At 40.9% G+C, this 25,897-nt stretch overlaps 5 non-coding genes across 5 annotated transcripts; all 5 read right to left on the bottom strand.

Annotated features, from left to right (window-relative positions):
- Positions 1-368: 368 nt before the first annotated feature.
- Positions 369-450, bottom strand: TRNAS-GCU (transfer RNA serine (anticodon GCU)). Its single transcript has one exon. It is a non-coding gene; the product is annotated as a tRNA-Ser (tRNA).
- Positions 451-4,229: 3,779 nt separating this feature from the next.
- Positions 4,230-4,311, bottom strand: TRNAS-GCU (transfer RNA serine (anticodon GCU)). Its single transcript has one exon. It is a non-coding gene; the product is annotated as a tRNA-Ser (tRNA).
- Positions 4,312-6,803: 2,492 nt separating this feature from the next.
- TRNAS-GCU (transfer RNA serine (anticodon GCU)) lies at positions 6,804-6,885 on the bottom strand. The gene has a single exon. It is a non-coding gene; the product is annotated as a tRNA-Ser (tRNA).
- A 1,205-nt stretch (positions 6,886-8,090) lies between these two features.
- Positions 8,091-8,172, bottom strand: TRNAS-GCU (transfer RNA serine (anticodon GCU)). Its single transcript has one exon. It is a non-coding gene; the product is annotated as a tRNA-Ser (tRNA).
- A 2,492-nt stretch (positions 8,173-10,664) lies between these two features.
- On the bottom strand, positions 10,665-10,746 carry TRNAS-GCU (transfer RNA serine (anticodon GCU)). Its single transcript has one exon. It is a non-coding gene; the product is annotated as a tRNA-Ser (tRNA).
- Positions 10,747-25,897: the final 15,151 nt, after the last annotated feature.

Here is a 25,897-nt window from a genome sequence, read left to right as displayed (position 1 = left end):
AACCAGACCATAAGATCTGAAGAGCATTTTGATGAGTCTTTGCTTTTTCACTGAAGATTTTAAGTTGGCCTCTAACGGAGTGGGCCTTATCTCTTCTCCTTCATTGTCTGGTGTCTGGAGTTGGACTAAGGCAATCCTTACCAGTCATAAACCAATGCTCAATCTGGCAAAATAAAACCCACCGTTTTTATTTGGCATGCCTGATGCAATCCTACATCGGATGACGTCTTCTCTTTTATATGCACTTAGACAGCACAGATTTATGAATCCTTCATTGCACTATCTCAGAGATTTGAGAAGGTCAAATATCCACCACCTGGGTTCTAAATGGAAACTAAGCTTTTCAACACGGAAGAAGGAGATTAAACCGACGAGGATGGGATTCGAACCCATGCATGCAGAGCACAATGGATTAGCAGTCCATCGCCTTAACCACTCGGCCACCTCGTCTACATGACAAACCTGAAATCAGGTGATATGATCTGATGAGGATTTTGACCAGTCTGTGCAATTGAGCTAAAGATTGTGTATCGGCCTCTGGCAAAATGGACCTTATCACATCTCCTACACTGGATAATGTCAAGAGTTAGACTAGCTCAAACCATATCAGAAATGAGCTAATGCTCAGGGTTTTTAATAACAGTATTTTTACTAAAGATTGAATGTCGTGTCTGTATTGAAGCCCTGAAAATTGGTTTATCCCAGATAGCATTTGCATTAGTTTGTCTCTAGACATCAGATGACACTGAAGATCAAATAAGGCCACTCTACCAGAAACTGCTTTACTATCGGTCAGTAGGAAAAGAGGTGCTGTGGCTTAGTTGGTTAAAGTGCCTGTCTAGTAAACAGGAGATCCTGAGTTCGAATCTCAGCAGTGCCTTCTTTTCATAGTCCCGATATAGAAGTTTCGATTTTTAAAGGGCACCTTTCATAGTGAGAGACTAATGTCAAATTTGTCTTTCTCACATCTCTGAGATAGTTGAATGAAGGAATTATAAATATGTGCTGTCTAAGTGCTCAGAAGGAAGAAGATGTCATGCGATGTAGGATGGCACCAAGCATGCCAAATAAAAACAGTGGTTTTCTTTTGCCAGATTGAAATGCTTCCATGCGCATCTCTCCCTGCTAGAAAAGTTTGATAGCAGTCTTCTTGAACAGTGAAAGGGCAAGAAAACAACAAGAACAAAGATGGAAGTCAAAACCATGCATAAACAGCTCAATCCATAGACTGTATTGTTAATGCATCACCTGAACTTCACAGCCAACTTCTCTGCCCAAAAACGTAGAAACCAGACCATAAGATCTGAAGAGCATTTTGATGAGTCTTTGCTTTTTCACTGAAGATTTTAAGTTGGCCTCTAACGGAGTGGGCCTTATCTCTTCTCCTTCATTGTCTGGTGTCTGGAGTTGGACTAAGGCAATCCTTACCAGTCATAAACCAATGCTCAATCTGGCAAAATAAAACCCACCGTTTTTATTTGGCATGCCTGATGCAATCCTACATCGGATGACGTCTTCTCTTTTATATGCACTTAGACAGCACAGATTTATGAATCCTTCATTGCACTATCTCAGAGATTTGAGAAGGTCAAATATCCACCACCTGGGTTCTAAATGGAAACTAAGCTTTTCAACACGGAAGAAGGAGATTAAACCGACGAGGATGGGATTCGAATCCATGCATGCAGAGCACAATGGATTAGCAGTCCATCGCCTTAACCACTCGGCCACCTCGTCTACATGACAAACCTGAAATCAGGTGATATGATCTGATGAGGATTTTGACCAGTCTGTGCAATTGAGCTAAAGATTGTGTATCGGCCTCTGGCAAAATGGACCTTATCACATCTCCTACACTGGATAATGTCAAGAGTTAGACTAGCTCAAACCATATCAGAAATGAGCTAATGCTCAGGGTTTTTAATAACAGTATTTTTACTAAAGATTGAATGTCGTGTCTGTATTGAAGCCCTGAAAATTGGTTTATCCCAGATAGCATTTGCATTAGTTTGTCTCTAGACATCAGATGACACTGAAGATCAAATAAGGCCACTCTACCAGAAACTGCTTTACTATCGGTCAGTAGGAAAAGAGGTGCTGTGGCTTAGTTGGTTAAAGTGCCTGTCTAGTAAACAGGAGATCCTGAGTTCGAATCTCAGCAGTGCCTTCTTTTCATAGTCCCGATATAGAAGTTTCGATTTTTAAAGGGCACCTTTCATAGTGAGAGACTAATGTCAAATTTGTCTTTCTCACATCTCTGAGAGAGTTGAATGAAGGAATTATAAATATGTGCTGTCTAAGTGCTCAGAAGGAAGAAGATGTCATGCGATGTAGGATGGCACCAAGCATGCCAAATAAAAACAGTGGTTTTCTTTTGCCAGATTGAAATGCTTCCATGCGCATCTCTCCCTGCTAGAAAAGTTTGATAGCAGTCTTCTTGAACAGTGAAAGGGCAAGAAAACAACAAGAACAAAGATGGAAGTCAAAACCATGCATAAACAGCTCAATCCATAGACTGTATTGTTAATGCATCACCTGAACTTCACAGCCAACTTCTCTGCCCAAAAACGTAGAAACCAGACCATAAGATCTGAAGAGCATTTTGATGAGTCTTTGCTTTTTCACTGAAGATTTTAAGTTGGCCTCTAACGGAGTGGGCCTTATCTCTTCTCCTTCATTGTCTGGTGTCTGGAGTTGGACTAAGGCAATCCTTACCAGTCATAAACCAATGCTCAATCTGGCAAAATAAAACCCACCGTTTTTATTTGGCATGCCTGATGCAATCCTACATCGGATGACGTCTTCTCTTTTATATGCACTTAGACAGCACAGATTTATGAATCCTTCATTGCACTATCTCAGAGATTTGAGAAGGTCAAATATCCACCACCTGGGTTCTAAATGGAAACTAAGCTTTTCAACACGGAAGAAGGAGATTAAACCGACGAGGATGGGATTCGAATCCATGCATGCAGAGCACAATGGATTAGCAGTCCATCGCCTTAACCACTCGGCCACCTCGTCTACATGACAAACCTGAAATCAGGTGATATGATCTGATGAGGATTTTGACCAGTCTGTGCAATTGAGCTAAAGATTGTGTATCGGCCTCTGGCAAAATGGACCTTATCACATCTCCTACACTGGATAATGTCAAGAGTTAGACTAGCTCAAACCATATCAGAAATGAGCTAATGCTCAGGGTTTTTAATAACAGTATTTTTACTAAAGATTGAATGTCGTGTCTGTATTGAAGCCCTGAAAATTGGTTTATCCCAGATAGCATTTGCATTAGTTTGTCTCTAGACATCAGATGACACTGAAGATCAAATAAGGCCACTCTACCAGAAACTGCTTTACTATCGGTCAGTAGGAAAAGAGGTGCTGTGGCTTAGTTGGTTAAAGTGCCTGTCTAGTAAACAGGAGATCCTGAGTTCGAATCTCAGCAGTGCCTTCTTTTCATAGTCCCGATATAGAAGTTTCGATTTTTAAAGGGCACCTTTCATAGTGAGAGACTAATGTCAAATTTGTCTTTCTCACATCTCTGAGAGAGTTGAATGAAGGAATTATAAATATGTGCTGTCTAAGTGCTCAGAAGGAAGAAGATGTCATGCGATGTAGGATGGCACCAAGCATGCCAAATAAAAACAGTGGTTTTCTTTTGCCAGATTGAAATGCTTCCATGCGCATCTCTCCCTGCTAGAAAAGTTTGATAGCAGTCTTCTTGAACAGTGAAAGGGCAAGAAAACAACAAGAACAAAGATGGAAGTCAAAACCATGCATAAACAGCTCAATCCATAGACTGTATTGTTAATGCATCACCTGAACTTCACAGCCAACTTCTCTGCCCAAAAACGTAGAAACCAGACCATAAGATCTGAAGAGCATTTTGATGAGTCTTTGCTTTTTCACTGAAGATTTTAAGTTGGCCTCTAACGGAGTGGGCCTTATCTCTTCTCCTTCATTGTCTGGTGTCTGGAGTTGGACTAAGGCAATCCTTACCAGTCATAAACCAATGCTCAATCTGGCAAAATAAAACCCACCGTTTTTATTTGGCATGCCTGATGCAATCCTACATCGGATGACGTCTTCTCTTTTATATGCACTTAGACAGCACAGATTTATGAATCCTTCATTGCACTATCTCAGAGATTTGAGAAGGTCAAATATCCACCACCTGGGTTCTAAATGGAAACTAAGCTTTTCAACACGGAAGAAGGAGATTAAACCGACGAGGATGGGATTCGAACCCATGCATGCAGAGCACAATGGATTAGCAGTCCATCGCCTTAACCACTCGGCCACCTCGTCTACATGACAAACCTGAAATCAGGTGATATGATCTGATGAGGATTTTGACCAGTCTGTGCAATTGAGCTAAAGATTGTGTATCGGCCTCTGGCAAAATGGACCTTATCACATCTCCTACACTGGATAATGTCAAGAGTTAGACTAGCTCAAACCATATCAGAAATGAGCTAATGCTCAGGGTTTTTAATAACAGTATTTTTACTAAAGATTGAATGTCGTGTCTGTATTGAAGCCCTGAAAATTGGTTTATCCCAGATAGCATTTGCATTAGTTTGTCTCTAGACATCAGATGACACTGAAGATCAAATAAGGCCACTCTACCAGAAACTGCTTTACTATCGGTCAGTAGGAAAAGAGGTGCTGTGGCTTAGTTGGTTAAAGTGCCTGTCTAGTAAACAGGAGATCCTGAGTTCGAATCTCAGCAGTGCCTTCTTTTCATAGTCCCGATATAGAAGTTTCGATTTTTAAAGGGCACCTTTCATAGTGAGAGACTAATGTCAAATTTGTCTTTCTCACATCTCTGAGATAGTTGAATGAAGGAATTATAAATATGTGCTGTCTAAGTGCTCAGAAGGAAGAAGATGTCATGCGATGTAGGATGGCACCAAGCATGCCAAATAAAAACAGTGGTTTTCTTTTGCCAGATTGAAATGCTTCCATGCGCATCTCTCCCTGCTAGAAAAGTTTGATAGCAGTCTTCTTGAACAGTGAAAGGGCAAGAAAACAACAAGAACAAAGATGGAAGTCAAAACCATGCATAAACAGCTCAATCCATAGACTGTATTGTTAATGCATCACCTGAACTTCACAGCCAACTTCTCTGCCCAAAAACGTAGAAACCAGACCATAAGATCTGAAGAGCATTTTGATGAGTCTTTGCTTTTTCACTGAAGATTTTAAGTTGGCCTCTAACGGAGTGGGCCTTATCTCTTCTCCTTCATTGTCTGGTGTCTGGAGTTGGACTAAGGCAATCCTTACCAGTCATAAACCAATGCTCAATCTGGCAAAATAAAACCCACCGTTTTTATTTGGCATGCCTGATGCAATCCTACATCGGATGACGTCTTCTCTTTTATATGCACTTTGACAGCACAGATTTATGAATCCTTCATTGCACTATCTCAGAGATTTGAGAAGGTCAAATATCCACCACCTGGGTTCTAAATGGAAACTAAGCTTTTCAACACGGAAGAAGGAGATTAAACCGACGAGGATGGGATTCGAATCCATGCATGCAGAGCACAATGGATTAGCAGTCCATCGCCTTAACCACTCGGCCACCTCGTCTACATGACAAACCTGAAATCAGGTGATATGATCTGATGAGGATTTTGACCAGTCTGTGCAATTGAGCTAAAGATTGTGTATCGGCCTCTGGCAAAATGGACCTTATCACATCTCCTACACTGGATAATGTCAAGAGTTAGACTAGCTCAAACCATATCAGAAATGAGCTAATGCTCAGGGTTTTTAATAACAGTATTTTTACTAAAGATTGAATGTCGTGTCTGTATTGAAGCCCTGAAAATTGGTTTATCCCAGATAGCATTTGCATTAGTTTGTCTCTAGACATCAGATGACACTGAAGATCAAATAAGGCCACTCTACCAGAAACTGCTTTACTATCGGTCAGTAGGAAAAGAGGTGCTGTGGCTTAGTTGGTTAAAGTGCCTGTCTAGTAAACAGGAGATCCTGAGTTCGAATCTCAGCAGTGCCTTCTTTTCATAGTCCCGATATAGAAGTTTCGATTTTTAAAGGGCACCTTTCATAGTGAGAGACTAATGTCAAATTTGTCTTTCTCACATCTCTGAGATAGTTGAATGAAGGAATTATAAATATGTGCTGTCTAAGTGCTCAGAAGGAAGAAGATGTCATGCGATGTAGGATGGCACCAAGCATGCCAAATAAAAACAGTGGTTTTCTTTTGCCAGATTGAAATGCTTCCATGCGCATCTCTCCCTGCTAGAAAAGTTTGATAGCAGTCTTCTTGAACAGTGAAAGGGCAAGAAAACAACAAGAACAAAGATGGAAGTCAAAACCATGCATAAACAGCTCAATCCATAGACTGTATTGTTAATGCATCACCTGAACTTCACAGCCAACTTCTCTGCCCAAAAACGTAGAAACCAGACCATAAGATCTGAAGAGCATTTTGATGAGTCTTTGCTTTTTCACTGAAGATTTTAAGTTGGCCTCTAACGGAGTGGGCCTTATCTCTTCTCCTTCATTGTCTGGTGTCTGGAGTTGGACTAAGGCAATCCTTACCAGTCATAAACCAATGCTCAATCTGGCAAAATAAAACCCACCGTTTTTATTTGGCATGCCTGATGCAATCCTACATCGGATGACGTCTTCTCTTTTATATGCACTTAGACAGCACAGATTTATGAATCCTTCACTGCACTATCTCAGAGATTTGAGAAGGTCAAATATCCACCACCTGGGTTCTAAATGGAAACTAAGCTTTTCAACACGGAAGAAGGAGATTAAACCGACGAGGATGGGATTCGAACCCATGCATGCAGAGCACAATGGATTAGCAGTCCATCGCCTTAACCACTCGGCCACCTCGTCTACATGACAAACCTGAAATCAGGTGATATGATCTGATGAGGATTTTGACCAGTCTGTGCAATTGAGCTAAAGATTGTGTATCGGCCTCTGGCAAAATGGACCTTATCACATCTCCTACACTGGATAATGTCAAGAGTTAGACTAGCTCAAACCATATCAGAAATGAGCTAATGCTCAGGGTTTTTAATAACAGTATTTTTACTAAAGATTGAATGTCGTGTCTGTATTGAAGCCCTGAAAATTGGTTTATCCCAGATAGCATTTGCATTAGTTTGTCTCTAGACATCAGATGACACTGAAGATCAAATAAGGCCACTCTACCAGAAACTGCTTTACTATCGGTCAGTAGGAAAAGAGGTGCTGTGGCTTAGTTGGTTAAAGTGCCTGTCTAGTAAACAGGAGATCCTGAGTTCGAATCTCAGCAGTGCCTTCTTTTCATAGTCCCGATATAGAAGTTTCGATTTTTAAAGGGCACCTTTCATAGTGAGAGACTAATGTCAAATTTGTCTTTCTCACATCTCTGAGATAGTTGAATGAAGGAATTATAAATATGTGCTCTCTAAGTGCTCAGAAGGAAGAAGATGTCATGCGATGTAGGATGGCACCAAGCATGCCAAATAAAAACAGTGGTTTTCTTTTGCCAGATTGAAATGCTTCCATGCGCATCTCTCCCTGCTAGAAAAGTTTGATAGCAGTCTTCTTGAACAGTGAAAGGGCAAGAAAACAACAAGAACAAAGATGGAAGTCAAAACCATGCATAAACAGCTCAATCCATAGACTGTATTGTTAATGCATCACCTGAACTTCACAGCCAACTTCTCTGCCCAAAAACGTAGAAACCAGACCATAAGATCTGAAGAGCATTTTGATGAGTCTTTGCTTTTTCACTGAAGATTTTAAGTTGGCCTCTAACGGAGTGGGCCTTATCTCTTCTCCTTCATTGTCTGGTGTCTGGAGTTGGACTAAGGCAATCCTTACCAGTCATAAACCAATGCTCAATCTGGCAAAATAAAACCCACCGTTTTTATTTGGCATGCCTGATGCAATCCTACATCGGATGACGTCTTCTCTTTTATATGCACTTAGACAGCACAGATTTATGAATCCTTCACTGCACTATCTCAGAGATTTGAGAAGGTCAAATATCCACCACCTGGGTTCTAAATGGAAACTAAGCTTTTCAACACGGAAGAAGGAGATTAAACCGACGAGGATGGGATTCGAACCCATGCATGCAGAGCACAATGGATTAGCAGTCCATCGCCTTAACCACTCGGCCACCTCGTCTACATGACAAACCTGAAATCAGGTGATATGATCTGATGAGGATTTTGACCAGTCTGTGCAATTGAGCTAAAGATTGTGTATCGGCCTCTGGCAAAATGGACCTTATCACATCTCCTACACTGGATAATGTCAAGAGTTAGACTAGCTCAAACCATATCAGAAATGAGCTAATGCTCAGGGTTTTTAATAACAGTATTTTTACTAAAGATTGAATGTCGTGTCTGTATTGAAGCCCTGAAAATTGGTTTATCCCAGATAGCATTTGCATTAGTTTGTCTCTAGACATCAGATGACACTGAAGATCAAATAAGGCCACTCTACCAGAAACTGCTTTACTATCGGTCAGTAGGAAAAGAGGTGCTGTGGCTTAGTTGGTTAAAGTGCCTGTCTAGTAAACAGGAGATCCTGAGTTCGAATCTCAGCAGTGCCTTCTTTTCATAGTCCCGATATAGAAGTTTCGATTTTTAAAGGGCACCTTTCATAGTGAGAGACTAATGTCAAATTTGTCTTTCTCACATCTCTGAGATAGTTGAATGAAGGAATTATAAATATGTGCTCTCTAAGTGCTCAGAAGGAAGAAGATGTCATGCGATGTAGGATGGCACCAAGCATGCCAAATAAAAACAGTGGTTTTCTTTTGCCAGATTGAAATGCTTCCATGCGCATCTCTCCCTGCTAGAAAAGTTTGATAGCAGTCTTCTTGAACAGTGAAAGGGCAAGAAAACAACAAGAACAAAGATGGAAGTCAAAACCATGCATAAACAGCTCAATCCATAGACTGTATTGTTAATGCATCACCTGAACTTCACAGCCAACTTCTCTGCCCAAAAACGTAGAAACCAGACCATAAGATCTGAAGAGCATTTTGATGAGTCTTTGCTTTTTCACTGAAGATTTTAAGTTGGCCTCTAACGGAGTGGGCCTTATCTCTTCTCCTTCATTGTCTGGTGTCTGGAGTTGGACTAAGGCAATCCTTACCAGTCATAAACCAATGCTCAATCTGGCAAAATAAAACCCACCGTTTTTATTTGGCATGCCTGATGCAATCCTACATCGGATGACGTCTTCTCTTTTATATGCACTTAGACAGCACAGATTTATGAATCCTTCATTGCACTATCTCAGAGATTTGAGAAGGTCAAATATCCACCACCTGGGTTCTAAATGGAAACTAAGCTTTTCAACACGGAAGAAGGAGATTAAACCGACGAGGATGGGATTCGAATCCATGCATGCAGAGCACAATGGATTAGCAGTCCATCGCCTTAACCACTCGGCCACCTCGTCTACATGACAAACCTGAAATCAGGTGATATGATCTGATGAGGATTTTGACCAGTCTGTGCAATTGAGCTAAAGATTGTGTATCGGCCTCTGGCAAAATGGACCTTATCACATCTCCTACACTGGATAATGTCAAGAGTTAGACTAGCTCAAACCATATCAGAAATGAGCTAATGCTCAGGGTTTTTAATAACAGTATTTTTACTAAAGATTGAATGTCGTGTCTGTATTGAAGCCCTGAAAATTGGTTTATCCCAGATAGCATTTGCATTAGTTTGTCTCTAGACATCAGATGACACTGAAGATCAAATAAGGCCACTCTACCAGAAACTGCTTTACTATCGGTCAGTAGGAAAAGAGGTGCTGTGGCTTAGTTGGTTAAAGTGCCTGTCTAGTAAACAGGAGATCCTGAGTTCGAATCTCAGCAGTGCCTTCTTTTCATAGTCCCGATATAGAAGTTTCGATTTTTAAAGGGCACCTTTCATAGTGAGAGACTAATGTCAAATTTGTCTTTCTCACATCTCTGAGATAGTTGAATGAAGGAATTATAAATATGTGCTCTCTAAGTGCTCAGAAGGAAGAAGATGTCATGCGATGTAGGATGGCACCAAGCATGCCAAATAAAAACAGTGGTTTTCTTTTGCCAGATTGAAATGCTTCCATGCGCATCTCTCCCTGCTAGAAAAGTTTGATAGCAGTCTTCTTGAACAGTGAAAGGGCAAGAAAACAACAAGAACAAAGATGGAAGTCAAAACCATGCATAAACAGCTCAATCCATAGACTGTATTGTTAATGCATCACCTGAACTTCACAGCCAACTTCTCTGCCCAAAAACGTAGAAACCAGACCATAAGATCTGAAGAGCATTTTGATGAGTCTTTGCTTTTTCACTGAAGATTTTAAGTTGGCCTCTAACGGAGTGGGCCTTATCTCTTCTCCTTCATTGTCTGGTGTCTGGAGTTGGACTAAGGCAATCCTTACCAGTCATAAACCAATGCTCAATCTGGCAAAATAAAACCCACCGTTTTTATTTGGCATGCCTGATGCAATCCTACATCGGATGACGTCTTCTCTTTTATATGCACTTAGACAGCACAGATTTATGAATCCTTCATTGCACTATCTCAGAGATTTGAGAAGGTCAAATATCCACCACCTGGGTTCTAAATGGAAACTAAGCTTTTCAACACGGAAGAAGGAGATTAAACCGACGAGGATGGGATTCGAACCCATGCATGCAGAGCACAATGGATTAGCAGTCCATCGCCTTAACCACTCGGCCACCTCGTCTACATGACAAACCTGAAATCAGGTGATATGATCTGATGAGGATTTTGACCAGTCTGTGCAATTGAGCTAAAGATTGTGTATCGGCCTCTGGCAAAATGGACCTTATCACATCTCCTACACTGGATAATGTCAAGAGTTAGACTAGCTCAAACCATATCAGAAATGAGCTAATGCTCAGGGTTTTTAATAACAGTATTTTTACTAAAGATTGAATGTCGTGTCTGTATTGAAGCCCTGAAAATTGGTTTATCCCAGATAGCATTTGCATTAGTTTGTCTCTAGACATCAGATGACACTGAAGATCAAATAAGGCCACTCTACCAGAAACTGCTTTACTATCGGTCAGTAGGAAAAGAGGTGCTGTGGCTTAGTTGGTTAAAGTGCCTGTCTAGTAAACAGGAGATCCTGAGTTCGAATCTCAGCAGTGCCTTCTTTTCATAGTCCCGATATAGAAGTTTCGATTTTTAAAGGGCACCTTTCATAGTGAGAGACTAATGTCAAATTTGTCTTTCTCACATCTCTGAGATAGTTGAATGAAGGAATTATAAATATGTGCTGTCTAAGTGCTCAGAAGGAAGAAGATGTCATGCGATGTAGGATGGCACCAAGCATGCCAAATAAAAACAGTGGTTTTCTTTTGCCAGATTGAAATGCTTCCATGCGCATCTCTCCCTGCTAGAAAAGTTTGATAGCAGTCTTCTTGAACAGTGAAAGGGCAAGAAAACAACAAGAACAAAGATGGAAGTCAAAACCATGCATAAACAGCTCAATCCATAGACTGTATTGTTAATGCATCACCTGAACTTCACAGCCAACTTCTCTGCCCAAAAACGTAGAAACCAGACCATAAGATCTGAAGAGCATTTTGATGAGTCTTTGCTTTTTCACTGAAGATTTTAAGTTGGCCTCTAACGGAGTGGGCCTTATCTCTTCTCCTTCATTGTCTGGTGTCTGGAGTTGGACTAAGGCAATCCTTACCAGTCATAAACCAATGCTCAATCTGGCAAAATAAAACCCACCGTTTTTATTTGGCATGCTTGGTGCCATCCTACATCGCATGACATCTTCTTCCTTCTGAGCACTTAGACAGCATGAAATGCTTCCATGCGTATCTCTCCCTGCTAGAAAAGTTTGATAGCAGTCTTCTTGAACAGTGAAAGGGCAAGAAAACAACAAGAACAAAGATGGAAGTAAAAACCATGCATAAACAGCTCAATCCATAGACTGTATTGTTAATGCATCACCTGAACTTCACAGCCAACTTCTCTGCCCAAAAACGTAGAAACCAGACCATAAGATCTGAAGAGCATTTTGTTGAGTCTTTGCTTTTTCACTGAAGATTTTAAGTTGGCCTCTAACGGAGTGGGCCTTATCTCTTCTCCTTCCCTGTCTGGTGTCTGGAGTTGGACTAAGGCAATCCTTACCAGTCATAAACCAATGCTCAATCTGGCAAAATAAAACCCACCGTTTTTATTTGGCATGCCTGATGCAATCCTACATCGGATGACGTCTTCTCTTTTATATGCACTTAGACAGCACAGATTTATGAATCCTTAATTGCACTATCTCAGAGATTTGAGAAGGTCAAATATCCACCACCTGGGTTCTAAATGGAAACTAAGCTTTTCAACACAGAAGAAGGAGATTAAACCGACGATGATGGGATTCGAACCCATGCATGCAGAGCACAATGGATTAGCAGTCCATCGCCTTAACCACTCGGCCACCTCGTCTACATGACAAACCTGAAATCAGGTGATATGATCTGATGAGGATTTTGACTAGTCTGTGCAATTGAGCTAAAGATTGTGTATCGGCCTCTGGCAAAATGGACCTTATCACATCTCCTACACTGGATAATGTCAAGAGGTAGACTAGCTCAAACCATATCAGAAATGAGCTAATGCTCAGGGTTTTTAATAACAGTATTTTTACTGAAGATTGAATGTCGTGTCTGTATTGAAGCCCTGAAAATTGGTTTATCCCAGATAGCATTTGCATTAGTTTGTCTCTAGACATCAGATGACACTGAAGATCAGATAAGGCCACTCTACCAGAAGCTGCTTTACTATCGGTCAGTAGGAAAAGAGGTGCTGTGGCTTAGTTGGTTAAAGTGCCTGTCTAGTAAACAGGAGATCCTGAGTTTGAATCTCAGCAGTGCCTTCTTTTCATAGTCCCGATATAGAAGTTTCGATTTTTAAAGGGCACCTTTCATAGTGAGAGACTAATGTCAAATTTGTCTTTCTCACATCTCTGAGATAGTTGAATGAAGGAATTATAAATATGTGCTGTCTAAGTGCTCAGAAGGAAGAAGATGTCATGCGATGTAGGATGGCACCAAGCATGCCAAATAAAAACAGTGGTTTTCTTTTGCCAGATTGAAATGCTTCCATGCGCATCTCTCCCTGCTAGAAAAGTTTGATAGCAGTCTTCTTGAACAGTGAAAGGGCAAGAAAACAACAAGAACAAAGATGGAAGTCAAAACCATGCATAAACAGCTCAATCCATAGACTGTATTGTTAATGCATCACCTGAACTTCACAGCCAACTTCTCTGCCCAAAAACGTAGAAACCAGACCATAAGATCTGAAGAGCATTTTGATGAGTCTTTGCTTTTTCACTGAAGATTTTAAGTTGGCCTCTAACGGAGTGGGCCTTATCTCTTCTCCTTCATTGTCTGGTGTCTGGAGTTGGACTAAGGCAATCCTTACCAGTCATAAACCAATGCTCAATCTGGCAAAATAAAACCCACCGTTTTTATTTGGCATGCTTGGTGCCATCCTACATCGCATGACATCTTCTTCCTTCTGAGCACTTAGACAGCATGAAATGCTTCCATGCGTATCTCTCCCTGCTAGAAAAGTTTGATAGCAGTCTTCTTGAACAGTGAAAGGGCAAGAAAACAACAAGAACAAAGATGGAAGTAAAAACCATGCATAAACAGCTCAATCCATAGACTGTATTGTTAATGCATCACCTGAACTTCACAGCCAACTTCTCTGCCCAAAAACGTAGAAACCAGACCATAAGATCTGAAGAGCATTTTGTTGAGTCTTTGCTTTTTCACTGAAGATTTTAAGTTGGCCTCTAACGGAGTGGGCCTTATCTCTTCTCCTTCCCTGTCTGGTGTCTGGAGTTGGACTAAGGCAATCCTTACCAGTCATAAACCAATGCTCAATCTGGCAAAATAAAACCCACCGTTTTTATTTGGCATGCCTGATGCAATCCTACATCGGATGACGTCTTCTCTTTTATATGCACTTAGACAGCACAGATTTATGAATCCTTAATTGCACTATCTCAGAGATTTGAGAAGGTCAAATATCCACCACCTGGGTTCTAAATGGAAACTAAGCTTTTCAACACAGAAGAAGGAGATTAAACCGACGATGATGGGATTCGAACCCATGCATGCAGAGCACAATGGATTAGCAGTCCATCGCCTTAACCACTCGGCCACCTCGTCTACATGACAAACCTGAAATCAGGTGATATGATCTGATGAGGATTTTGACTAGTCTGTGCAATTGAGCTAAAGATTGTGTATCGGCCTCTGGCAAAATGGACCTTATCACATCTCCTACACTGGATAATGTCAAGAGGTAGACTAGCTCAAACCATATCAGAAATGAGCTAATGCTCAGGGTTTTTAATAACAGTATTTTTACTGAAGATTGAATGTCGTGTCTGTATTGAAGCCCTGAAAATTGGTTTATCCCAGATAGCATTTGCATTAGTTTGTCTCTAGACATCAGATGACACTGAAGATCAGATAAGGCCACTCTACCAGAAGCTGCTTTACTATCGGTCAGTAGGAAAAGAGGTGCTGTGGCTTAGTTGGTTAAAGTGCCTGTCTAGTAAACAGGAGATCCTGAGTTTGAATCTCAGCAGTGCCTTCTTTTCATAGTCCCGATATAGAAGTTTCGATTTTTAAAGGGCACCTTTCATAGTGAGAGACTAATGTCAAATTTGTCTTTCTCACATCTCTGAGATAGTTGAATGAAGGAATTATAAATATGTGCTGTCTAAGTGCTCAGAAGGAAGAAGATGTCATGCGATGTAGGATGGCACCAAGCATGCCAAATAAAAACAGTGGTTTTCTTTTGCCAGATTGAAATGCTTCCATGCGCATCTCTCCCTGCTAGAAAAGTTTGATAGCAGTCTTCTTGAACAGTGAAAGGGCAAGAAAACAACAAGAACAAAGATGGAAGTCAAAACCATGCATAAACAGCTCAATCCATAGACTGTATTGTTAATGCATCACCTGAACTTCACAGCCAACTTCTCTGCCCAAAAACGTAGAAACCAGACCATAAGATCTGAAGAGCATTTTGATGAGTCTTTGCTTTTTCACTGAAGATTTTAAGTTGGCCTCTAACGGAGTGGGCCTTATCTCTTCTCCTTCATTGTCTGGTGTCTGGAGTTGGACTAAGGCAATCCTTACCAGTCATAAACCAATGCTCAATCTGGCAAAATAAAACCCACCGTTTTTATTTGGCATGCCTGATGCAATCCTACATCGGATGACGTCTTCTCTTTTATATGCACTTAGACAGCACAGATTTATGAATCCTTCATTGCACTATCTCAGAGATTTGAGAAGGTCAAATATCCACCACCTGGGTTCTAAATGGAAACTAAGCTTTTCAACACGGAAGAAGGAGATTAAACCGACGATGATGGGATTCGAACCCATGCATGCAGAGCACAATGGATTAGCAGTCCATCGCCTTAACCACTCGGCCACCTCGTCTACATGACAAACCTGAAATCAGGTGATATGATCTGATGAGGATTTTGACTAGTCTGTGCAATTGAGCTAAAGATTGTGTATCGGCCTCTGGCAAAATGGACCTTATCACATCTCCTACACTGGATAATGTCAAGAGGTAGACTAGCTCAAACCATATCAGAAATGAGCTAATGCTCAGGGTTTTTAATAACAGTTTTTTTACTGAAGATTGAATGTCGTGTCTGTATTGAAGCCCTGAAAATTGGTTTATCCCAGATAGCATTTGCATTAGTTTGTCTCTAGACATCAGATGACACTGAAGATCAGATAAGGCCACTCTACCAGAAGCTGCTTTACTATCGGTCAGTAGGAAAAGAGGTGCTGTGGCTTAGTTGGTTAAAGTGCCTGTCTAGTAAACAGGAGATCCTGAGTTCGAATCTCAGCAGTGCCTTCTTTTCATAGTCCCGATATAGAAGTTTCGATTTTTAAAGGGCACCTTTCATAGTGAGAGACTAATGTCAAATTTGTCTTTCTCACATCTCTGAGATAGTTGAATGAAGGAATTATAAATATGTGCTGTCTAAGTGCTCAGAAGGAAGAAGATGTCATGCGATGTAGGATGGCACCAAGCATGCCAAATAAAAACAGTGGTTTTCTTTTGCCAGATTGAAATGCTTCCATGCGCATCTCTCCCTGCTAGAAAAGTTTGATAGCAGTCTTCTTGAACAGTGAAAGGGCAAGAAAACAACAAGAACAAAGATGGAAGTCAAAACCATGCATAAACAGCTCAATCCATAGACTGTATTGTTAATGCATCACCTGAACTTCACAGCCAACTTCTCTGCCCAAAAACGTAGAAACCAGACCATAAGATCTGAAGAGCATTTTGATGAGTCTTTGCTTTTTCACTGAAGATTTTAAGTTGGCCTCTAACGGAGTGGGCCTTATCTCTTCTCCTTCATTGTCTGGTGTCTGGAGTTGGACTAAGGCAATCCTTACCAGTCATAAACCAATGCTCAATCTGGCAAAATAAAACCCACCGTTTTTATTTGGCATGCCTGATGCAATCCTACATCTGATGACGTCTTCTCTTTTATATGCACTTAGACAGCACAGATTTATGAATCCTTCATTGCACTATCTCAGAGATTTGAGAAGGTCAAATATCCACCACCTGGGTTCTAAATGGAAACTAAGCTTTTCAACACGGAAGAAGGAGATTAAACCGACGAGGAAGGGATTCGAACCCATGCATGCAGAGCACAATGGATTAGCAGTCCATCGCCTTAACCACTCGGCCACCTCGTCTACATGACAAACCTGAAATCAGGTGATATGATCTGATGAGGATTTTGACCAGTCTGTGCAATTGAGCTAAAGATTGTGTATCGGCCTCTGGCAAAATGGACCTTATCACATCTCCTACACTGGATAATGTCAAGAGTTAGACTAGCTCAAACCATATCAGAAATGAGCTAATGCTCAGGGTTTTTAATAACAGTATTTTTACTAAAGATTGAATGTCGTGTCTGTATTGAAGCCCTGAAAATTGGTTTATCCCAGATAGCATTTGCATTAGTTTGTCTCTAGACATCAGATGACACTGAAGATCAAATAAGGCCACTCTACCAGAAACTGCTTTACTATCGGTCAGTAGGAAAAGAGGTGCTGTGGCTTAGTTGGTTAAAGTGCCTGTCTAGTAAACAGGAGATCCTGAGTTCGAATCTCAGCAGTGCCTTCTTTTCATAGTCCCGATATAGAAGTTTCGATTTTTAAAGGGCACCTTTCATAGTGAGAGACTAATGTCAAATTTGTCTTTCTCACATCTCTGAGATAGTTGAATGAAGGAATTATAAATATGTGCTGTCTAAGTGCTCAGAAGGAAGAAGATGTCATGCGATGTAGGATGGCACCAAGCATGCCAAATAAAAACAGTGGTTTTCTTTTGCCAGATTGAAATGCTTCCATGCGCATCTCTCCCTGCTAGAAAAGTTTGATAGCAGTCTTCTTGAACAGTGAAAGGGCAAGAAAACAACAAGAACAAAGATGGAAGTCAAAACCATGCATAAACAGCTCAATCCATAGACTGTATTGTTAATGCATCACCTGAACTTCACAGCCAACTTCTCTGCCCAAAAACGTAGAAACCAGACCATAAGATCTGAAGAGCATTTTGATGAGTCTTTGCTTTTTCACTGAAGATTTTAAGTTGGCCTCTAACGGAGTGGGCCTTATCTCTTCTCCTTCATTGTCTGGTGTCTGGAGTTGGACTAAGGCAATCCTTACCAGTCATAAACCAATGCTCAATCTGGCAAAATAAAACCCACCGTTTTTATTTGGCATGCCTGATGCAATCCTACATCGGATGACGTCTTCTCTTTTATATGCACTTAGACAGCACAGATTTATGAATCCTTCATTGCACTATCTCAGAGATTTGAGAAGGTCAAATATCCACCACCTGGGTTCTAAATGGAAACTAAGCTTTTCAACACGGAAGAAGGAGATTAAACTGACGAGGATGGGATTCGAATCCATGCATGCAGAGCACAATGGATTAGCAGTCCATCGCCTTAACCACTCGGCCACCTCGTCTACATGACAAACCTGAAATCAGGTGATATGATCTGATGAGGATTTTGACCAGTCTGTGCAATTGAGCTAAAGATTGTGTATCGGCCTCTGGCAAAATGGACCTTATCACATCTCCTACACTGGATAATGTCAAGAGTTAGACTAGCTCAAACCATATCAGAAATGAGCTAATGCTCAGGGTTTTTAATAACAGTATTTTTACTAAAGATTGAATGTCGTGTCTGTATTGAAGCCCTGAAAATTGGTTTATCCCAGATAGCATTTGCATTAGTTTGTCTCTAGACATCAGATGACACTGAAGATCAAATAAGGCCACTCTACCAGAAACTGCTTTACTATCGGTCAGTAGGAAAAGAGGTGCTGTGGCTTAGTTGGTTAAAGTGCCTGTCTAGTAAACAGGAGATCCTGAGTTCGAATCTCAGCAGTGCCTTCTTTTCATAGTCCCGATATAGAAGTTTCGATTTTTAAAGGGCACCTTTCATAGTGAGAGACTAATGTCAAATTTGTCTTTCTCACATCTCTGAGATAGTTGAATGAAGGAATTATAAATATGTGCTGTCTAAGTGCTCAGAAGGAAGAAGATGTCATGCGATGTAGGATGGCACCAAGCATGCCAAATAAAAACAGTGGTTTTCTTTTGCCAGATTGAAATGCTTCCATGCGCATCTCTCCCTGCTAGAAAAGTTTGATAGCAGTCTTCTTGAACAGTGAAAGGGCAAGAAAACAACAAGAACAAAGATGGAAGTCAAAACCATGCATAAACAGCTCAATCCATAGACTGTATTGTTAATGCATCACCTGAACTTCACAGCCAACTTCTCTGCCCAAAAACGTAGAAACCAGACCATAAGATCTGAAGAGCATTTTGATGAGTCTTTGCTTTTTCACTGAAGATTTTAAGTTGGCCTCTAACGGAGTGGGCCTTATCTCTTCTCCTTCATTGTCTGGTGTCTGGAGTTGGACTAAGGCAATCCTTACCAGTCATAAACCAATGCTCAATCTGGCAAAATAAAACCCACCGTTTTTATTTGGCATGCTTGGTGCCATCCTACATCGCATGACATCTTCTTCCTTCTGAGCACTTAGACAGCATGAAATGCTTCCATGCGTATCTCTCCCTGCTAGAAAAGTTTGATAGCAGTCTTCTTGAACAGTGAAAGGGCAAGAAAACAACAAGAACAAAGATGGAAGTAAAAACCATGCATAAACAGCTCAATCCATAGACTGTATTGTTAATGCATCACCTGAACTTCACAGCCAACTTCTCTGCCCAAAAACGTAGAAACCAGACCATAAGATCTGAAGAGCATTTTGTTGAGTCTTTGCTTTTTCACTGAAGATTTTAAGTTGGCCTCTAACGGAGTGGGCCTTATCTCTTCTCCTTCCCTGTCTGGTGTCTGGAGTTGGACTAAGGCAATCCTTACCAGTCATAAACCAATGCTCAATCTGGCAAAATAAAACCCACCGTTTTTATTTGGCATGCCTGATGCAATCCTACATCGGATGACGTCTTCTCTTTTATATGCACTTAGACAGCACAGATTTATGAATCCTTAATTGCACTATCTCAGAGATTTGAGAAGGTCAAATATCCACCACCTGGGTTCTAAATGGAAACTAAGCTTTTCAACACAGAAGAAGGAGATTAAACCGACGATGATGGGATTCGAACCCATGCATGCAGAGCACAATGGATTAGCAGTCCATCGCCTTAACCACTCGGCCACCTCGTCTACATGACAAACCTGAAATCAGGTGATATGATCTGATGAGGATTTTGACTAGTCTGTACAATTGAGCTAAAGATTGTGTATCGGCCTCTGGCAAAATGGACCTTATCACATCTCCTACACTGGATAATGTCAAGAGGTAGACTAGCTCAAACCATATCAGAAATGAGCTAATGCTCAGGGTTTTTAATAACAGTATTTTTACTGAAGATTGAATGTCGTGTCTGTATTGAAGCCCTGAAAATTGGTTTATCCCAGATAGCATTTGCATTAGTTTGTCTCTAGACATCAGATGACACTGAAGATCAGATAAGGCCACTCTACCAGAAGCTGCTTTACTATCGGTCAGTAGGAAAAGAGGTGCTGTGGCTTAGTTGGTTAAAGTGCCTGTCTAGTAAACAGGAGATCCTGAGTTCGAATCTCAGCAGTGCCTTCTTTTCATAGTCCCGATATAGAAGTTTCGATTTTTAAAGGGCACCTTTCATAGTGAGAGACTAATGTCAAATTTGTCTTTCTCACATCTCTGAGATAGTTGAATGAAGGAATTATAAATATGTGCTGTCTAAGTGCTCAGAAGGAAGAAGATGTCATGCGATGTAGGATGGCACCAAGCATGCCAAATAAAAACAGTGGTTTTCTTTTGCCAGATTGAAATGCTTCCATGCGCATCTCTCCCTGCTAGAAAAGTTTGATAGCAGTCTTCTTGAACAGTGAAAGGGCAAGAAAACAACAAGAACAAAGATGGAAGTCAAAACCATGCATAAACAGCTCAATCCATAGACTGTATTGTTAATGCATCACCTGAACTTCACAGCCAACTTCTCTGCCCAAAAACGTAGAAACCAGACCATAAGATCTGAAGAGCATTTTGATGAGTCTTTGCTTTTTCACTGAAGATTTTAAGTTGGCCTCTAACGGAGTGGGCCTTATCTCTTCTCCTTCATTGTCTGGTGTCTGGAGTTGGACTAAGGCAATCCTTACCAGTCATAAACCAATGCTCAATCTGGCAAAATAAAACCCACCGTTTTTATTTGGCATGCCTGATGCAATCCTACATCTGATGACGTCTTCTCTTTTATATGCACTTAGACAGCACAGATTTATGAATCCTTCATTGCACTATCTCAGAGATTTGAGAAGGTCAAATATCCACCACCTGGGTTCTAAATGGAAACTAAGCTTTTCAACACGGAAGAAGGAGATTAAACCGACGATGATGGGATTCGAACCCATGCATGCAGAGCACAATGGATTAGCAGTCCATCGCCTTAACCACTCGGCCACCTCGTCTACATGACAAACCTGAAATCAGGTGATATGATCTGATGAGGATTTTGACTAGTCTGTGCAATTGAGCTAAAGATTGTGTATCGGCCTCTGGCAAAATGGACCTTATCACATCTCCTACACTGGATAATGTCAAGAGGTAGACTAGCTCAAACCATATCAGAAATGAGCTAATGCTCAGGGTTTTTAATAACAGTATTTTTACTGAAGATTGAATGTCGTGTCTGTATTGAAGCCCTGAAAATTGGTTTATCCCAGATAGCATTTGCATTAGTTTGTCTCTAGACATCAGATGACACTGAAGATCAGATAAGGCCACTCTACCAGAAGCTGCTTTACTATCGGTCAGTAGGAAAAGAGGTGCTGTGGCTTAGTTGGTTAAAGTGCCTGTCTAGTAAACAGGAGATCCTGAGTTCGAATCTCAGCAGTGCCTTCTTTTCATAGTCCCGATATAGAAGTTTCGATTTTTAAAGGGCACCTTTCATAGTGAGAGACTAATGTCAAATTTGTCTTTCTCACATCTCTGAGATAGTTGAATGAAGGAATTATAAATATGTGCTGTCTAAGTGCTCAGAAGGAAGAAGATGTCATGCGATGTAGGATGGCACCAAGCATGCCAAAAAAAAACAGTGGTTTTCTTTTGCCAGATTGAAATGCTTCCATGCGCATCTCTCCCTGCTAGAAAAGTTTGATAGCAGTCTTCTTGAACAGTGAAAGGGCAAGAAAACAACAAGAACAAAGATGGAAGTCAAAACCATGCATAAACAGCTCAATCCATAGACTGTATTGTTAATGCATCACCTGAACTTCACAGCCAACTTCTCTGCCCAAAAACGTAGAAACCAGACCATAAGATCTGAAGAGCATTTTGATGAGTCTTTGCTTTTTCACTGAAGATTTTAAGTTGGCCTCTAACGGAGTGGGCCTTATCTCTTCTCCTTCATTGTCTGGTGTCTGGAGTTGGACTAAGGCAATCCTTACCAGTCATAAACCAATGCTCAATCTGGCAAAATAAAACCCACCGTTTTTATTTGGCATGCCTGATGCAATCCTACATCGGATGACGTCTTCTCTTTTATATGCACTTAGACAGCACAGATTTATGAATCCTTCATTGCACTATCTCAGAGATTTGAGAAGGTCAAATATCCACCACCTGGGTTCTAAATGGAAACTAAGCTTTTCAACACGGAAGAAGGAGATTAAACTGACGAGGATGGGATTCGAATCCATGCATGCAGAGCACAATGGATTAGCAGTCCATCGCCTTAACCACTCGGCCACCTCGTCTACATGACAAACCTGAAATCAGGTGATATGATCTGATGAGGATTTTGACCAGTCTGTGCAATTGAGCTAAAGATTGTGTATCGGCCTCTGGCAAAATGGACCTTATCACATCTCCTACACTGGATAATGTCAAGAGTTAGACTAGCTCAAACCATATCAGAAATGAGCTAATGCTCAGGGTTTTTAATAACAGTATTTTTACTAAAGATTGAATGTCGTGTCTGTATTGAAGCCCTGAAAATTGGTTTATCCCAGATAGCATTTGCATTAGTTTGTCTCTAGACATCAGATGACACTGAAGATCAAATAAGGCCACTCTACCAGAAACTGCTTTACTATCGGTCAGTAGGAAAAGAGGTGCTGTGGCTTAGTTGGTTAAAGTGCCTGTCTAGTAAACAGGAGATCCTGAGTTCGAATCTCAGCAGTGCCTTCTTTTCATAGTCCCGATATAGAAGTTTCGATTTTTAAAGGGCACCTTTCATAGTGAGAGACTAATGTCAAATTTGTCTTTCTCACATCTCTGAGATAGTTGAATGAAGGAATTATAAATATGTGCTGTCTAAGTGCTCAGAAGGAAGAAGATGTCATGCGATGTAGGATGGCACCAAGCATGCCAAATAAAAACAGTGGTTTTCTTTTGCCAGATTGAAATGCTTCCATGCGCATCTCTCCCTGCTAGAAAAGTTTGATAGCAGTCTTCTTGAACAGTGAAAGGGCAAGAAAACAACAAGAACAAAGATGGAAGTCAAAACCATGCATAAACAGCTCAATCCATAGACTGTATTGTTAATGCATCACCTGAACTTCACAGCCAACTTCTCTGCCCAAAAACGTAGAAACCAGACCATAAGATCTGAAGAGCATTTTGATGAGTCTTTGCTTTTTCACTGAAGATTTTAAGTTGGCCTCTAACGGAGTGGGCCTTATCTCTTCTCCTTCATTGTCTGGTGTCTGGAGTTGGACTAAGGCAATCCTTACCAGTCATAAACCAATGCTCAATCTGGCAAAATAAAACCCACCGTTTTTATTTGGCATGCTTGGTGCCATCCTACATCGCATGACATCTTCTTCCTTCTGAGCACTTAGACAGCATGAAATGCTTCCATGCGTATCTCTCCCTGCTAGAAAAGTTTGATAGCAGTCTTCTTGAACAGTGAAAGGGCAAGAAAACAACAAGAACAAAGATGGAAGTAAAAACCATGCATAAACAGCTCAATCCATAGACTGTATTGTTAATGCATCACCTGAACTTCACAGCCAACTTCTCTGCCCAAAAACGTAGAAACCAGACCATAAGATCTGAAGAGCATTTTGTTGAGTCTTTGCTTTTTCACTGAAGATTTTAAGTTGGCCTCTAACGGAGTGGGCCTTATCTCTTCTCCTTCCCTGTCTGGTGTCTGGAGTTGGACTAAGGCAATCCTTACCAGTCATAAACCAATGCTCAATCTGGCAAAATAAAACCCACCGTTTTTATTTGGCATGCCTGATGCAATCCTACATCGGATGACGTCTTCTCTTTTATATGCACTTAGACAGCACAGATTTATGAATCCTTAATTGCACTATCTCAGAGATTTGAGAAGGTCAAATATCCACCACCTGGGTTCTAAATGGAAACTAAGCTTTTCAACACAGAAGAAGGAGATTAAACCGACGATGATGGGATTCGAACCCATGCATGCAGAGCACAATGGATTAGCAGTCCATCGCCTTAACCACTCGGCCACCTCGTCTACATGACAAACCTGAAATCAGGTGATATGATCTGATGAGGATTTTGACTAGTCTGTACAATTGAGCTAAAGATTGTGTATCGGCCTCTGGCAAAATGGACCTTATCACATCTCCTACACTGGATAATGTCAAGAGGTAGACTAGCTCAAACCATATCAGAAATGAGCTAATGCTCAGGGTTTTTAATAACAGTATTTTTACTGAAGATTGAATGTCGTGTCTGTATTGAAGCCCTGAAAATTGGTTTATCCCAGATAGCATTTGCATTAGTTTGTCTCTAGACATCAGATGACACTGAAGATCAGATAAGGCCACTCTACCAGAAGCTGCTTTACTATCGGTCAGTAGGAAAAGAGGTGCTGTGGCTTAGTTGGTTAAAGTGCCTGTCTAGTAAACAGGAGATCCTGAGTTCGAATCTCAGCAGTGCCTTCTTTTCATAGTCCCGATATAGAAGTTTCGATTTTTAAAGGGCACCTTTCATAGTGAGAGACTAATGTCAAATTTGTCTTTCTCACATCTCTGAGATAGTTGAATGAAGGAATTATAAATATGTGCTGTCTAAGTGCTCAGAAGGAAGAAGATGTCATGCGATGTAGGATGGCACCAAGCATGCCAAATAAAAACAGTGGTTTTCTTTTGCCAGATTGAAATGCTTCCATGCGCATCTCTCCCTGCTAGAAAAGTTTGATAGCAGTCTTCTTGAACAGTGAAAGGGCAAGAAAACAACAAGAACAAAGATGGAAGTCAAAACCATGCATAAACAGCTCAATCCATAGACTGTATTGTTAATGCATCACCTGAACTTCACAGCCAACTTCTCTGCCCAAAAACGTAGAAACCAGACCATAAGATCTGAAGAGCATTTTGATGAGTCTTTGCTTTTTCACTGAAGATTTTAAGTTGGCCTCTAACGGAGTGGGCCTTATCTCTTCTCCTTCATTGTCTGGTGTCTGGAGTTGGACTAAGGCAATCCTTACCAGTCATAAACCAATGCTCAATCTGGCAAAATAAAACCCACCGTTTTTATTTGGCATGCTTGGTGCCATCCTACATCGCATGACATCTTCTTCCTTCTGAGCACTTAGACAGCATGAAATGCTTCCATGCGTATCTCTCCCTGCTAGAAAAGTTTGATAGCAGTCTTCTTGAACAGTGAAAGGGCAAGAAAACAACAAGAACAAAGATGGAAGTAAAAACCATGCATAAACAGCTCAATCCATAGACTGTATTGTTAATGCATCACCTGAACTTCACAGCCAACTTCTCTGCCCAAAAACGTAGAAACCAGACCATAAGATCTGAAGAGCATTTTGTTGAGTCTTTGCTTTTTCACTGAAGATTTTAAGTTGGCCTCTAACGGAGTGGGCCTTATCTCTTCTCCTTCCCTGTCTGGTGTCTGGAGTTGGACTAAGGCAATCCTTACCAGTCATAAACCAATGCTCAATCTGGCAAAATAAAACCCACCGTTTTTATTTGGCATGCCTGATGCAATCCTACATCGGATGACGTCTTCTCTTTTATATGCACTTAGACAGCACAGATTTATGAATCCTTAATTGCACTATCTCAGAGATTTGAGAAGGTCAAATATCCACCACCTGGGTTCTAAATGGAAACTAAGCTTTTCAACACAGAAGAAGGAGATTAAACCGACGATGATGGGATTCGAACCCATGCATGCAGAGCACAATGGATTAGCAGTCCATCGCCTTAACCACTCGGCCACCTCGTCTACATGACAAACCTGAAATCAGGTGATATGATCTGATGAGGATTTTGACTA

Source organism: Anomaloglossus baeobatrachus, chromosome 7 (assembly GCF_048569485.1).
Source record: "Anomaloglossus baeobatrachus isolate aAnoBae1 chromosome 7, aAnoBae1.hap1, whole genome shotgun sequence".
Lineage (NCBI taxonomy): Eukaryota > Metazoa > Chordata > Amphibia > Anura > Aromobatidae > Anomaloglossus > Anomaloglossus baeobatrachus.
Note: the sequence above shows the minus strand (reverse complement) of the source record. Positions and strands in the feature narration are given on the sequence as shown.